The sequence below is a fragment of the Marmota marmota genome, unplaced genomic scaffold (assembly GCF_001458135.2).
Source record: "Marmota marmota marmota unplaced genomic scaffold, marMar, whole genome shotgun sequence".
Classification (NCBI taxonomy): Eukaryota; Metazoa; Chordata; class Mammalia; order Rodentia; family Sciuridae; genus Marmota; species Marmota marmota.
This window is the reverse complement of record NW_026000229.1, coordinates 32,242,722-32,256,330: the sequence shown is the minus strand read 5'-3', so window position 1 is coordinate 32,256,330 and position 13,609 is coordinate 32,242,722. Positions and strand designations below refer to the sequence as shown.

The 13,609-nt window shown below is 37.7% G+C and overlaps 1 protein-coding gene across 3 annotated transcripts in view; it reads left to right on the top strand.

Annotated features, from left to right (window-relative positions):
• Positions 1-4,297: 4,297 nt before the first annotated feature.
• Sema6d (semaphorin 6D) overlaps positions 4,298-13,609 on the top strand; it is a 583,228-nt gene continuing 573,916 nt past the window's right edge. For all 3 annotated transcript variants that reach the window (XM_048793841.1, XM_048793842.1, XM_048793844.1), the window contains exon 1: positions 4,298-4,573. The gene's annotated coding sequence lies outside the window, so the exon portion shown is untranslated. The remainder of the gene's footprint in view (positions 4,574-13,609) is intronic.

The following is a 13,609-nucleotide window of genomic DNA, read 5'->3' as shown; positions in this document are numbered from 1 at the left end:
TAGGTCTTACTGCCGGAATCATAGGGGAGAAGATATAAAAGGGGCAGAAATATTCATCTTCTGATGGCTAGAATTATTGTACTAAATTCACAGAACCGTGAATGAGGATAAAGTTATTCAAAAGGAAACACAAGCTTTAGTTTAATCCGGTCTGCTATCTGTATGTTATACACTGTGTGATTCAGTGGGAAATCCTTCACCAGTGGACTAGGTAATCCAGGCTCTGTGACCAAATCTGTGAGGAACCCCACCATTCTCTCTTTTCTGATGTCTGAAGCAAGGCACCAGCCCTAGGCCAATGATGAAGGGTTTAATCTTGTCTCAGTCCTGCCTGAAGCGAGCATAAGTTAGTCCCAGTTAAGACTGAGGGGTAGGGGGTACAAAAATGCATGAGCAACTGGAGAGTCAAAAATAGGGTTGTCAGATTTAGCAAATAAAAATACAGAGTTCCCATTTAAACTTGAATTTCAAAAAAGCAATGAATACATTTTTAGTTTAAGTTTAGTTTTAGTTTCAGTTCCCATATCTCAACAAGTGCATTGTTGATAATAAGCTTCAAAACAGATACAATTTATTACCCCACATACTGCATGGCACATGGACTCATAGTAAAATCACATTAGTTGTTTTTCTGTAATTCAAATTTTACTCGAAGTCTTGTATTTTATCTGTTGGCCCTAGTTTAAAAAAAAAAATCAAATACCTTGAATTAAATCTAATGTCTCTTCATTTGAGGAACTAAGGCCTCTCAGAGGTTAAGAGAGCCTGGGTCATATTATGGTAATGTTCATACATATTTTAACTTTTTAAAAGTTAATAATTTAGGGGCTGAGGTTGTGGCTCAGCGATAGAGTGCTCGCCTAGCGAGTGTGAAGCCCTGGGTTCGTTCCTCAGCACCACAGAAAAATAAATAAGTAAAAACAAAGGTATTTTTTTAAAGTTAATAATTTAATATAAATGTATTTTTGCAGTTCACTAGGTAGTTATAGAATTATATATTTAAAATTAAACTAGGTACTACTTAATTTTTTATATATTGTGGTAAGAATATTTAAATAAAATCTACTTTCTAAAATATATTATCAATCTGACCATAGGTACAATGTTATAGAGCCAAATCTTTGGTGCTTACTCATCCTTTTTTTGTTTTCTTGTTTTGGTACTGGGGGATTTAACCCAGGGCTGCTTAACCTCTGAGTCACACCCCTTCCCCTTTTTTATTTTTGAGAATGGGTCTTGCTAGGTTGCTTAGGGTCTCACTAGGTTGCTGAGTCTGGCCTTGAATTCGTGGTCTTCCTGCTTCAGCCTCCTGAGTTGCTGGGGTTAGAGCCATGCACTACCTCACCCAGCTATTTGCTCATCTTTCTTGACTAAACCTTTATTATTATTATTATTATTATTATTATTATTATTATTAGTTGTTCAAAACATTACAAAAGACTAAAACTTTATGCCTGCTGATTTTATCTCTTCATTCTTGTCTTCTAGCAATAAGTAATCCCTGTACCTCTAAACAGTGATGCCAGAATCCTAAATAAAATTAGTAATCTGAAAGAAAAATTTTAAGCTGCCATCACTTTAGGCCATATGGTTGGATCATTCATAAAAAATTTAAAATGTCAAGTGTAAAGCTAGGTGTAGTAGCATAGACCTATAATCACAATGCCTGTAAAAAACTGAGGCAGGAGAATCACAGGTTTGAGGCTAGCCCCAGCAACTTAGTGAGACCCTGTATCAAAATAAAAGCATAAAGTGTTTGGGCTATGGCTCAGTAGCATAGTTGACCCTGTAATTCCAGTATCCAAAAAGCAAATAAATTAACAAAATGCCAAATATACTTTAAATCATGTACATATACCCTAGTTATTATATGTATTTGTTATTTGGAGACTATAGCATAGTCTAAATTGGAGAACTTTTACACAGTGTTGTGCTGGGAGCCAAATGTCCCTCTCCCTACCCCACCTGACTAGCTCCACCAGCCACAGAAGAAGGAACTGAACTATTGCTTGAAATATCTTCCTTTGTTTCATCCACAGATATGAAATGTCATCTTCCAGATTTGAGAACTGTATTTGTTTCCTTTGGCTGCAATAACAAATTATCATAAACTTGATAGCTTAAAACAACACATATTTATTTTTGTATTGTGGAAGCCAGAAGCCCAAAATCAAAGCATAAGGAGGTCTGTGTTCCCTCAAGAGGATCTTGGGGAGAATGCCTTCCTGGCTTCTTCAGGCTTCTGATGGATACTGGTATGGGTTAGTCTGTGGCTGTGTCATTCCAATCTTAGCCTCTGCTGTCACTTACCTTTTCCTTTTGTGTGTTAAATTTCCCTTTCCCTCCCTCTTACAAAGCCATGTGATTGCACTTAGGGCCCACTCTCATAATTCAAGATAATCTCCCCATCTGAAGGACTTCAAATAAATCACATCTACAAAGTCAATTTTCCCCTATGATAAAGTATCATTCAGAGGTTCCAGAGGATTCAGACATGGATATCCCTGGAGGCCATCAGTCAGCCTCCCACAAGAGCAGAGGAAATGCCTTGCACACAGGTTTTTGAAGAACATAAACTGGCTTGGCAGTGGGATCAACCAGGTATCTGTTTAACTGGTGATGTCTTTCACAAATTGTGAAGAATCGAAAATGCAAAAATGAAGGCTTAGCTATTTGCATAGGAATGCCTGAAGTCATGAGGCTGGACTGTGTCCCTTTCATGTTTCCAATACGGGCCATAGACAGTGTCCTTGATCCCACCAAAGAAAGGCCACTTTAATAGATTATTGGGGATCAAATCCCTGCTCCACTAATTACTGGCTTTGTGATCTACCTCGGCTCTGTTTCCCATCTATAAAATAGTCTTCTCATAAAGTTGTTGAAGATTAAATGAGCAAAGATGTAAAGTGATTGGAGCAATGACTACTAGATGATCTAACTTAACATGAGCTGCTATTTGTTTCAATGGATAGACTAAAGAGATAAGGATCTTGTTCCAACCATATTATTTTTAAGCTTAAAAGTTACAAAATGAGTGGGGGAAAAAAGAGGTACCTTGTTTTGTTCTTTTGTTTCTCTGACACTGACTTAAGGAGATTCAGAGTAAAAGAAGAGAACAAGAGAAGGGGAAAACCATGCTCTGCTGGAAGGAAAGATGGCTGAGCTGGCTCTCTGTGATGCTGGTAGTAGCTCAGCCATGTGGTTGGGCAGCAGGTAGTCAGGTATTGTGTGAAGAAGGTTGTGGCTTGTGATGGTGTGAAGAGACATGGAGACATGGAGGCTCACAAGCTTCACATACAGTGACCAAAAAACAACCTTGGTGACAGTCTCATCTTAGAAAAACTGGGTAATAATTACAAGGTAGGCTCACTTAAAGGAATAAAGGAATGTATGAGAAATCACATAGTCAATGCAAATTATTTTTAGTTTTCTATAAGACCTATTATTTGGGTTATAAGGAAGTATTTAAGTGTTTTTTTCCTTTAAATATGATATAAAATCACCAAAGCTTCTCATATTTGAAGGCACTCATTCTTCCAAAATTTTGAACATAACTTTATCCTGAGGACAATGTTAGGGCTATGCTAGGAGTTGCTGATAAAGTTATGAATATGAATGTGATATATGAAGTTTTGACCGGAGAAATTTATGGGCCATCAATAGAGACAATATAATTTTTTTAAAGACGTGATTATTTTCATGAGACTATGTACAGTGCTGAGGGAGCTCTTACAAAGTAACTTCTAACTTTGCTGGAACAGGAAAAAGTAAATATTAAATATTTTTGTAACAACAATAACAAAAAAAAAAAGGGAGAAATCAGTAGAAGATGGCATGTTTGATTTGGATTTGACTAAAGGAGGTTGTTCGGGAACTTTGCTGGGCTTGTTGCATGTGGTGAAAGGTGAGCTGACATGTAACCCCAAAGGCCAATGAATAACTGCTCGATGATTACTCTGACTCCCGGGAATACATTTCTATAATGTTAAAAGTGACATATGACTCATTAAAATATACATCTTTATATATAGTACACAATATAGCTACAGCATCTAATATACCTATCAAAGCCAGGTCCTGTGCACCCAAGGTGCAAAGGTGCAGGGGGAATGTGGGTGAGGACCCCGAGACCTTACCCCTCCTCCCAGACCCAGAGGTTTACAGAGCGTGGGTGGGGGCTCCCTGTAGGGGAAGTTCAGAGCCCAGGGAGCGGCAGAAGCACGTGGGCTGAGGGGGGTGGGAGGACGCAGACGGAGGAGTAACCGGTGGAAGTGTCAAAGAGGAAGGAGTGGAGGGCTGCCGGGGTGACAGGGTGTGGTCTCTGGCGAGCGGGCGAAGCGGGAGAGGAAGGCAGAGACCCGTCAGGATTGAGGGGGCAGTGGGGGCCGAGCCTGCGTCGCTCGGTGCGGTGACAGCCAGGAGCGCGGCGCCGGGCCGTGTGGCAAGGGGAGTTTCCCGTCCTCTCCTAAGTGGAGGCACTGCTCCGAGCTGCGCCAGCGCCTTCCGCCTGGGCCCCGGTACCAGACACCTGCCGAGTCCGAAGCGCGAGTCCGGCTCAGCCTCCGGGCCCCAAGTAAGTCTTGCTTTTCCTATTTCTCCTCCGCCGTCTCTGCACCTTTATCTGAGGAACGAAGAGCTTCTGAAAGGAGCTTCAGGAAAAGCGCACAGGGAGCTTCGGCCGCGTCAAGGATGCTCCAGCCGCCGGGCGCGCCCCGGCCGGCGCGGGGACTCGGCCCCGAGGCCCCGCTGTTGGGTTCATATGCCCAACGTGGACGGAGGCGGCGGCAGAGTTGTTGGCACTGATCTGCCCATCTTTTGTGTCTTGCCCGATCCCAGAGCCCTGCCAGGCCGGGGGAGAGGGAGCGGAAGCCACTTTATGGCTCCTGGCCTCACCTCTTGCCCCCACCCCAAATCTTTTGGGATTTCAAAATGCCGCGGACAAGGGCGCAAGTGCTTGCCAAGCCCCCAGCTGGGCTAGTTGGATCCAGCTGGGCGGCCCGAGGGACCTCTATGCCGCCCCCCTCTTCTAATTTTCTTTTTAGGTACAGCATCTTTAACTGGTGGGTGGTGGGAGGAAGGGCTGACTGGGTGAGCACAGGTGTGTGAGTGTACGGAACGACCTACCTTCTGGATTTTCTTGGGGTGGCAAGGGGGAAGGGAGGGAAAACCGAGAACCCCGAAGCCCTGAGCGTCCCGTGCTAGCGGGCTTGCGCGCGGCCGGCGAGCTGGCGTTCCCTGGGTGGGTCCCTTGTCTGGCTCATTGTTCGCGGTGACTGTTCCTGGGGCCCGGCTGAGCGACACAGACGTCTCTCACCGGGCTGTAAATAAAAGTGACGACTTGAGGGTGTAAGGGTCACAGTTGCCAGTAGGAAAACGGCTTACCTATTTTGGAAACGGACTTCTCTCAGCTTGGAGGGCAAGAGTAGTCCATAGCAAGAACCGCTCGTGAGTGCGAAACTTAGATCTGACTCTAATTCAGAGAGACAGCCTAGTGAATTAAACCCTCAGAACCAGGGCACAATATTTTCCTCGCTGAAATTGTTTTCAGAGTAACGAAGATGGAGTTTTAAGTGTTATTGGCAACTGACCGCCTTCTCTTGCTAGCACCTGTTTCCCTTAAAGGTCCTTAGGTGGGGTTTATTTTTCTCCCTTCTTTGCAAATAATGTGCATTTATTCTGTTTGTGCCTTCAGCTATTCAATTTGCATGGTTCTGGAAGATAAATCCGTTTTTTAAAAAAACAAAGTCCAATTTCCAGTCTACAAATAGCCAAGCACTGGTACAGACGTCCATTGCTCCCCCACCCTAAGCACATACTAACATTCATGGAGGCAGAGATGTGCACCAGGAGTCAGAGGGAGCCTGTTATCCCTCCTTGAAGAAGCCAAGAGACATCTTGTGTATAGTCTTTTTGTTGGATGGTAGATATTCTTGTTTTACTTTATCTACTCTTTAAATTACAATGATATCACCTGCTCTTGGTACCTAGTATTTAGCCCATTATAAAGGATGCATTTGCTAAGAAAGGTGTTCCTTCTTTTTCTAATGTCCATGAGTAGTAATCAAAGTATGCTCTTGATAAGAGAGATTTTTTAATTACCTCATGTATATAGCATGTATATATATATAATATATATATACACACACATATATATGATGTGTACATATATATGTACATGTATATATTTGTAGCTGATTATAAATCCCAGTAGATACTAACACATCCAACTACCCTGGTCTTGTTTAACTTTGACATACCTGAGGGACCTGCTAAGTACATCAGGCTGCTGAAGCCTGGAGTTCCAGCCTCAAGGGAGAAATACTTAACATGAACACCTCCCTGACTACAATCCAGTTCCAGAGGGGGGGGAGGGGAAACATGCAGTGATAGTGTTGTTTAGGGTGTGGAAAGCTGTTATGATTTATTCTAAAAAGGGAGGAGTTGAATTATATATGAAAAATATAAGTAGAAACCTAAATAGGCATCCAATCCATATTCACAGTTGTACAAATATACATGTAGAAAAATATATTGTGTTCTCTTTCTCTCTTCTTTATCACTTTTAATGTTTTTATCTTTACCACTTTTCATAGCAACATTTGTACTTCTTTTTATTTTTTGGCTTCAGAAAGAACTTTTATGTTTTAGCCTATTTTTCTATTACATTTCTCATACCAATAGTGCTTATTGAATGTATTCAATTATCTTTTCAATTGTTCTTTTGTCTACTTGCCTACCATGTCCAACTTTGTACAGAACCAAATAAGCAATGAGTCAACCAAGTTCTAATGAAGATTAAGACATGAGAGTTATCCACCGCTATGTTTAAACTGTACACTCATTTAACTACCTTCCCAACATGACCAATTTTAGTTAGTAGCTTGTTCATCTTCTGAAATCTCCAGACTCCAAATTCTTATGCAGATTGATTACTGCACTAAATCTTGATTGTACAAAGAACAGAACTTAATTATTTTGGTCTCATTTATCAGTCAGCCATGTTTAGTGTTGCCAAGATAATTATATCATTGAAATATGCATGACTTTAAAGAATGCTAGAAAAAGTCTTTCTAAACTTGTTTCCTCATAGAGGGAAGAAAACTTCCTTGTAAAGCCATAATTTAACTGTTGTGAGGCCCTCTAACCATTTGTGTTTATTGAGTTTACTCTTCCACATGAAGAAAGAACCATTGTTTTGTTGTCTAGGAGCTGAAGGAAGATGAAAGTGAGAAAAGAAAACCAAGCACTAACTGTTATTATTTTTTCTATTTGGAGAAATATATTAAGTAATCTGAATATTTTCCTAAGGTTGCAATAAAATCTTATTAAGAAATATTGAAAAAAGAAATTTTCAGGATAGAAATGCTATTACTAAGTATTCATTAAAAGTAGGTATATATACATATATATGCACATGTATCTTAAAACCAATCTCAGAATGTTCTTACCATTCTATAGAATTATGAATTATTAAAGTATTAATAAAACACTGAAATTTCATCAAATTTAAATTTAAATGTACTGTCTTTTTGCAAGTGTTTTAATTGTAATAGCCTGTTTGTTGAGATTAAAAAGAACATCATTGATGTCATGGTGTGCTTCGCATTTTAAAATAGTAGCTAATGAATTACAAACATTCATTACTCTACAACCACTTGCTGAAATTTCTCAGGACCCCCAAATAGAGAATTATTTGTACTATATACTGTCATTCATGCCCTTGCTGAATGTATGTTGGTCTCTTTTCCTTCTTCAAAATTAACCACCTTTTAATTTAATACCTGTTGGTCCTCAATCATTTGTTATTTTTCTCCTATGTCATAGATTTATGTATAAATATCTTCAACATAATCTGGAAAGGAAGTTCCTGTTGAAAACTTGTGGGAATTAGTTGGGGGGGACAGGGTGAAGAAAGAAAGAAAATAACTTTCCTGAAACTGGAAAGAATCAGGACTTTACAGGAAAAGAAGGGTAATTCATTGAACAATTCTTTACTCTTTCAAAGTCCAAGCTATGTAACACATAATATACATTTGAGTAATTCAGACACTAACTTCATATATCATAAGGCAAAGTTATCGAGTATCATGGTAGCTTTTCTTTATTACATTTGAATGGTGACTTTAGTGCCATTCACTTTTCTCCTTAAGTGTTGAAAACCACCTACTGTTTGTTTTTTTATACTTTTGTTTTTTGGAGACATGCTTGTCTGTGTTTGTACAAATGAAAAAGGTAAATGTTTATTTGGGGGAAATTTTAGTTAAATAGCTCAGTTTATCCCGTGAGTAGTTACTAAATGTTTCTTCTACGAAAGTTTATTAAGTGTTTACTAAGGAAGATCTTGGACACTCAATTTACATGGATTAAGTTCATTTAAATTTTATAGTCTTTTTTCTCAAATAAACTAATTTGAAGAAAAAGTATTGAATTACCTTTTCAGGCTAAAAATCAATAATCATATTTCTTTTAAATGAAAATCAACTTAATTAATAAAGGTATAAACATATGAAATGAAGATGTAATGCAAATTATGTGTATTTTTTGTCTTTAGCTCTGTTTTGATGAATTAATTTTTTTAAAAATTTTCGGGGGTAATGTGAATTTCTTCCCTGATCTCATTTTCTCTCTTGCTTTGAGAACTGGAAGACTCAGAGCCAAACTGAGATCTAATTTATTAATCATATAAGGCTCCATAGGATACACATATGTGTTATCTTTCTCAATGATCTTGTCTTATTCTACTTATGACGTCTGTCTACCTGGATGTCTAATTTTGTTTTGGTTTTTGTTAATTTGTAAGGAGACAGGCCATCAAAGTAGATGCAAATAAGTGTTTAGAAATAGAATCAAGTCTATAAGTAGTTTTTAAGGCCTAATATTGCAAAAGCAGAGGGGATATTAAACAAATTAAGGCATGATTTCTCATCTAAAGACATCCTGACTGGATTTTTCAAAAGCTATAAATACATAAAAAATTAATAATAAGTCAATATCTATACACATCTGTTGCATTAAAATGAAAGCCCAAATCCTATCTTTAATGAAATTTAGCTGTCACTTTCTAGAAAAACACTATTATGGCACTAACCAGTAAACCAAAGTAACCATATTTTTTCATTAGAAAGGATTCCCCTCTGGGCACACTAAAATTCAAGTAGTCTGAGTACGTGAGGATGAAAATAAATGTTGGAAAAATATTGTGAATCTATGGTACTGGAAACTCCCAGACACTTCACTTTCCTTCTCTTCTCTTCCTCCACACCCGACCCCACTCCATTGGCTTTTCTACTTGCCACCTTAGCTGGGCATGATTGACAGGTGTGGCAATTCCAAAGGCAAGCTAACCCCACTAGGCTGGCAGCTTTTGAAATTTCTGTCCATGTAAATACAGTATTTGTTCTAAGTACTGCCCTTAAATACTGTAGTTAAGCCTAAGTGCCCACTGGTTGTTTCCCTTTGTGCTTGAATCAACAACCATTTTCAGCCTTCAGAAGGGACCACCCACAAAACTGTTCCTTTTAACTGTATGTAGAGAGGAATCTCAGAAAGAGAGGGGGGAAAGAAAAAAAGAGGCAAAAACTTAAAAACTAAATTATTGACTAAGAATGACATGTTTATGGATAAGTCCACAAACTCTGAATTAAACTTCCAAATCTAACCAGCTACCTCTGGATATAAATCTGATACTCATCTTCTCTCACCCCAATATAGACATGACTTTTTTACGACACCTTGTTTACAGTTTGTGTTAAAATAATTTAAAGCCTAAAATGTAGATCTGTTGTCTTGAGCTGAAATGAACTATCAGACAATGATAAACACTGATCATTTAAATTTGGCCTTTTAAAAAGCACATTGGATACAATAAAGATCAGTGTATTAGTACACTTACTGAGCTTTCAATTATGATATAAATAGTGCATAAAGCTTTAAAATTTTCATCAAATTAATGTTTCATTGACATGCAAATTAACTGCTGACATCTAAGGTGCATGCCATGTGATGATTCCTAATTGGCAAGTGAACCTCAGAGGATTATTTATAGATTACATTGCAACAAAGTGCAGGAGTAAATTCTCATTGTGCAGCTCAATTCAAATTGATGTTTAAGCTTTGATTCTCTTCACTTTTTTCACATTCCTTTTGATCTCTAAAGCCCCTCAGAAATAAGCTAGCTAAGGTGCTAGATATAAAACTAATAACATGTGGGTAGATAATTTGTCTTGAAATTATTCCTAAGAGATTTAGTATCCAGTGAAATGTCCTTCATGAGCTTGTTGAGGTACAAATACTTTGGGGGCTATGAATTTAAACCCAAAGGCTTGGTAGCATCTGCTTCCGTACAGAGTACATAAGAAGTTACTTTCATACAGAAAAAGTGAGAAAGCAACTTGATCATTTTTCAAGTGAATTAATTTTTAAGAACAGCTGCCTCTAAAGATCCAAGTGGATTCTTGTGGATATTTTATTGTTTAATAGCATTTAGGTTTCTTTTATTCCCACATTCTAGTATGATTTGTATAAATAGTGAAATGAAATATTTATGGTAAGTCTGCAATTCTTGTAATATGTTATTAGGTCCAAATTTGGCCATTCCTGTCTTTATTCCATGTCTGTGTCTGCCTAAAGGTAGAACAAACAACTAAAAGTGAAAGTAAGTACTTCATTTATTCTGCACATTCTTTTAATATGCATTTTGTATATGACCTCATGAAATTGTCAGACTTGGGAGCTATAATTTCCTACCCACAAAGATCCAACTTATTAGAGAACTTTATAGATTATTAACCTTTAGATGTTTTCCTGAAACTATACCTAATCTAAGATATCCACCTTTCCCTATCAGATTGGTCAAATGCCAATTAAATATTTAAAGATTTCTCAAAGACACTTTTTCTTTGAAGAAATCTCTATAGTTCAACTTGACATTCTTTTTGAAAAGAGTGTGAATGTGTGTGCGTGCCTGCGTGCATGTTTGTAAGTTCTAGTCATGTAAAAATATGTAAATGTTTATAATTACAAAAAGTTCCATATAAATACAGTATCTATTATAATTATTGTTATCATTCTCAAGCTGAGAAGATAGACTAAAAGTTGAATACAGGCAACATGTGGGAGCAAATGCTTGTCTTGTTTTTAGCACTTTTGTCTAGCAGTTAAATAATTTGTTTCCTAAGCCTGTTATTTTTGTATTGTCAAGTGTGTTCACTAGTAATGAGGCTATGGTATGGGCATGGTCAAGGCAATTTGATTTCTTGCTGATGGAACCCTGTAAGGAAGTTTCTCCCTTAATTAGGAAAAGCCCACTTACTTACATGGATAAATACTGAAAGAGGACTATGTGCCAGATATTGATAAAAGAAATGTGCAAAACAAAGAAAGTAAGAGGTTCTTGCCCTGAAGGAATCAAGAATAAAGATACTGAATAAATGTGGCAAATGAAATATATAGAACAGCACAGTATTTGAGTGGTCTATGAGAAAGGATGCATATCTCAATTTGGTTGAGAGATGGGACAGAAAGACTTAATGGGAGAATTGAAGCTCAAAGGGCAAGTATATCTTTACAAGGTGGAAGCAATGAGCCTTAGATTTGGGGACAGCTGTTCAAGAGAAAGTTGGAAACTAAGCACAAGTGGAGAATGCACAAAGTCCAGCAGGAACTGTCACACATTAGACTGAAATCTGCACAGCAGTCTAGACCAGAGATAAAAGAATTGGAAGTTTAGTCCTCATTAAATCTCACTCTCTTATTTTTTGCTAACCTGTTGAATACATCTAAGAAAAAATACAGAACTATGGTCTCCTTTATATTCACTAATCTTAAAGAGGTTCCTGCAGTTATCATATAATTTTCCTCTGCTGCCTGACTTCATTTAGTCTCCTGAAAGACTATACAATACTTAATACTGTGCTCAGTACCTCTCACAGAGAAAGCATTGCTTCCTATTCATTGATTAAATTGAAACTTTATGAAAGAACTTCCATAGACAGACACCATTGCTGCATCTATGTACCAACAATATCTGCTCCCATGTAATCTGCATTCTTGCAAGTTCTCTCACAAAGCTCGTGTGAAGTTTCAATGGTTGCAACATCTTAGTAGAATGAAATGTGTAATTGTATTTATCAATGATTGAATCTATTCCATTGCACCTAGAACTTCCAAGTTTAGTTGTTTTGCCTTGGGAAATATTCAGGGTTTCAGGCAAAGATTTATATAAAGGAAGTTACTTAGGACCAAGAATAGAAACGATACGGCTACCCAAAGATAAGGACAAAAGCAATAAAATATAGCATTTCCTTATAATAGATTTTTTTTGGTGGTGCTAGTTAAACCTGGGGCCTACCCCATGTTATGTAAGCTGTGTACTTCTGAGTTATACTCCCAGCCTTTACTAGAATGTTAAGCATCACATAAAGGCAATTTTTCAAAGAATAATTATTAACAAGGTAAAATAGATTATATACAAAGAAAAATACAGCAAAATTATGCATACTATAGGATACTATATATATACAAGTGTATGTATGTAATGTGCATAAACATGACCAGAAATATGAACCATGTTAAAGGATTGTCTCAGTGGCCATAGAGAAGAAAATTATTCTGTATAGCAGATTCTTTGAAAATATGCTCTCCTTGAAAGAGAAAATAGAGATATTCTGGTGACATATAAAATGTTCATTGAATAATCACAATAGAGAAAGCCATATTTATAGTGTGAATCAACTGTCACTGATGGATCCATTCCCAGTAGGCCTACAAATATTCAGTCTACCAACACGTCCCATAGGATTCACTGTGAAATGCATCACAACTACATTTAATTCTCGAAATCTCCACAGATATCCTTCTGGCCTATGGCACCATCATTTCTGGCCTGGATCATTGCCTTGTGCGTCAGCATTTTCTTTTCTTGCTTTTGGTGTAATAGTGATCAGAGAGGCTGTAACTGCATAGTAATTGAAGCATGGACCCCATGAATGGGCTGTCCTGAGTATGAGTCCCAGCACTGCCCCTTAGGAGCTGTGAGACTGGGGGCAGGTTGTTTCTCTTTACTTTTCTGTTCCCATCAATAGAATTGAGGATATTAATACCTATCTTATAAAACTGTTGTAAGGATCAGTTCAGTGTGTGAAATAAAGTACAATTATGTATTTGCTATATTGATACGTAAATTAGATTATATCCTTCTTTGTTTAAAATCATTCACAAGCTTCCCATTGCACTTTGGAGGGAATCTTTAAGACCACATTCACCAAATTCAAAAATTGTCTCTCCCTGCTCCCTCCCTACTTCCACGAAATAAGCAAATCCTGTTCTGTCACAGGGCCTTTGCACATGTTGTTCCATTTGCCTGGAACACTCTTCTCTGTCTCCACAGCTGCTTCTTGTCCTTTAGTCTTCTTGACTCTTCTTCTTATTGTCCTTTCCTGATTTCTGTTTATCCACATGATACCTCCTGCTATTCTTTTTTCATTCTGCACTTCTTATTGTTTCCTCAATAGATCATATTACAATTTGAAGTTCTTTTGTTTGTTTGGTTAACTCTTTTCCCCTCAATTTGATGATTGGAATTTAAATTCTACTAAACAAAGATGTCTGT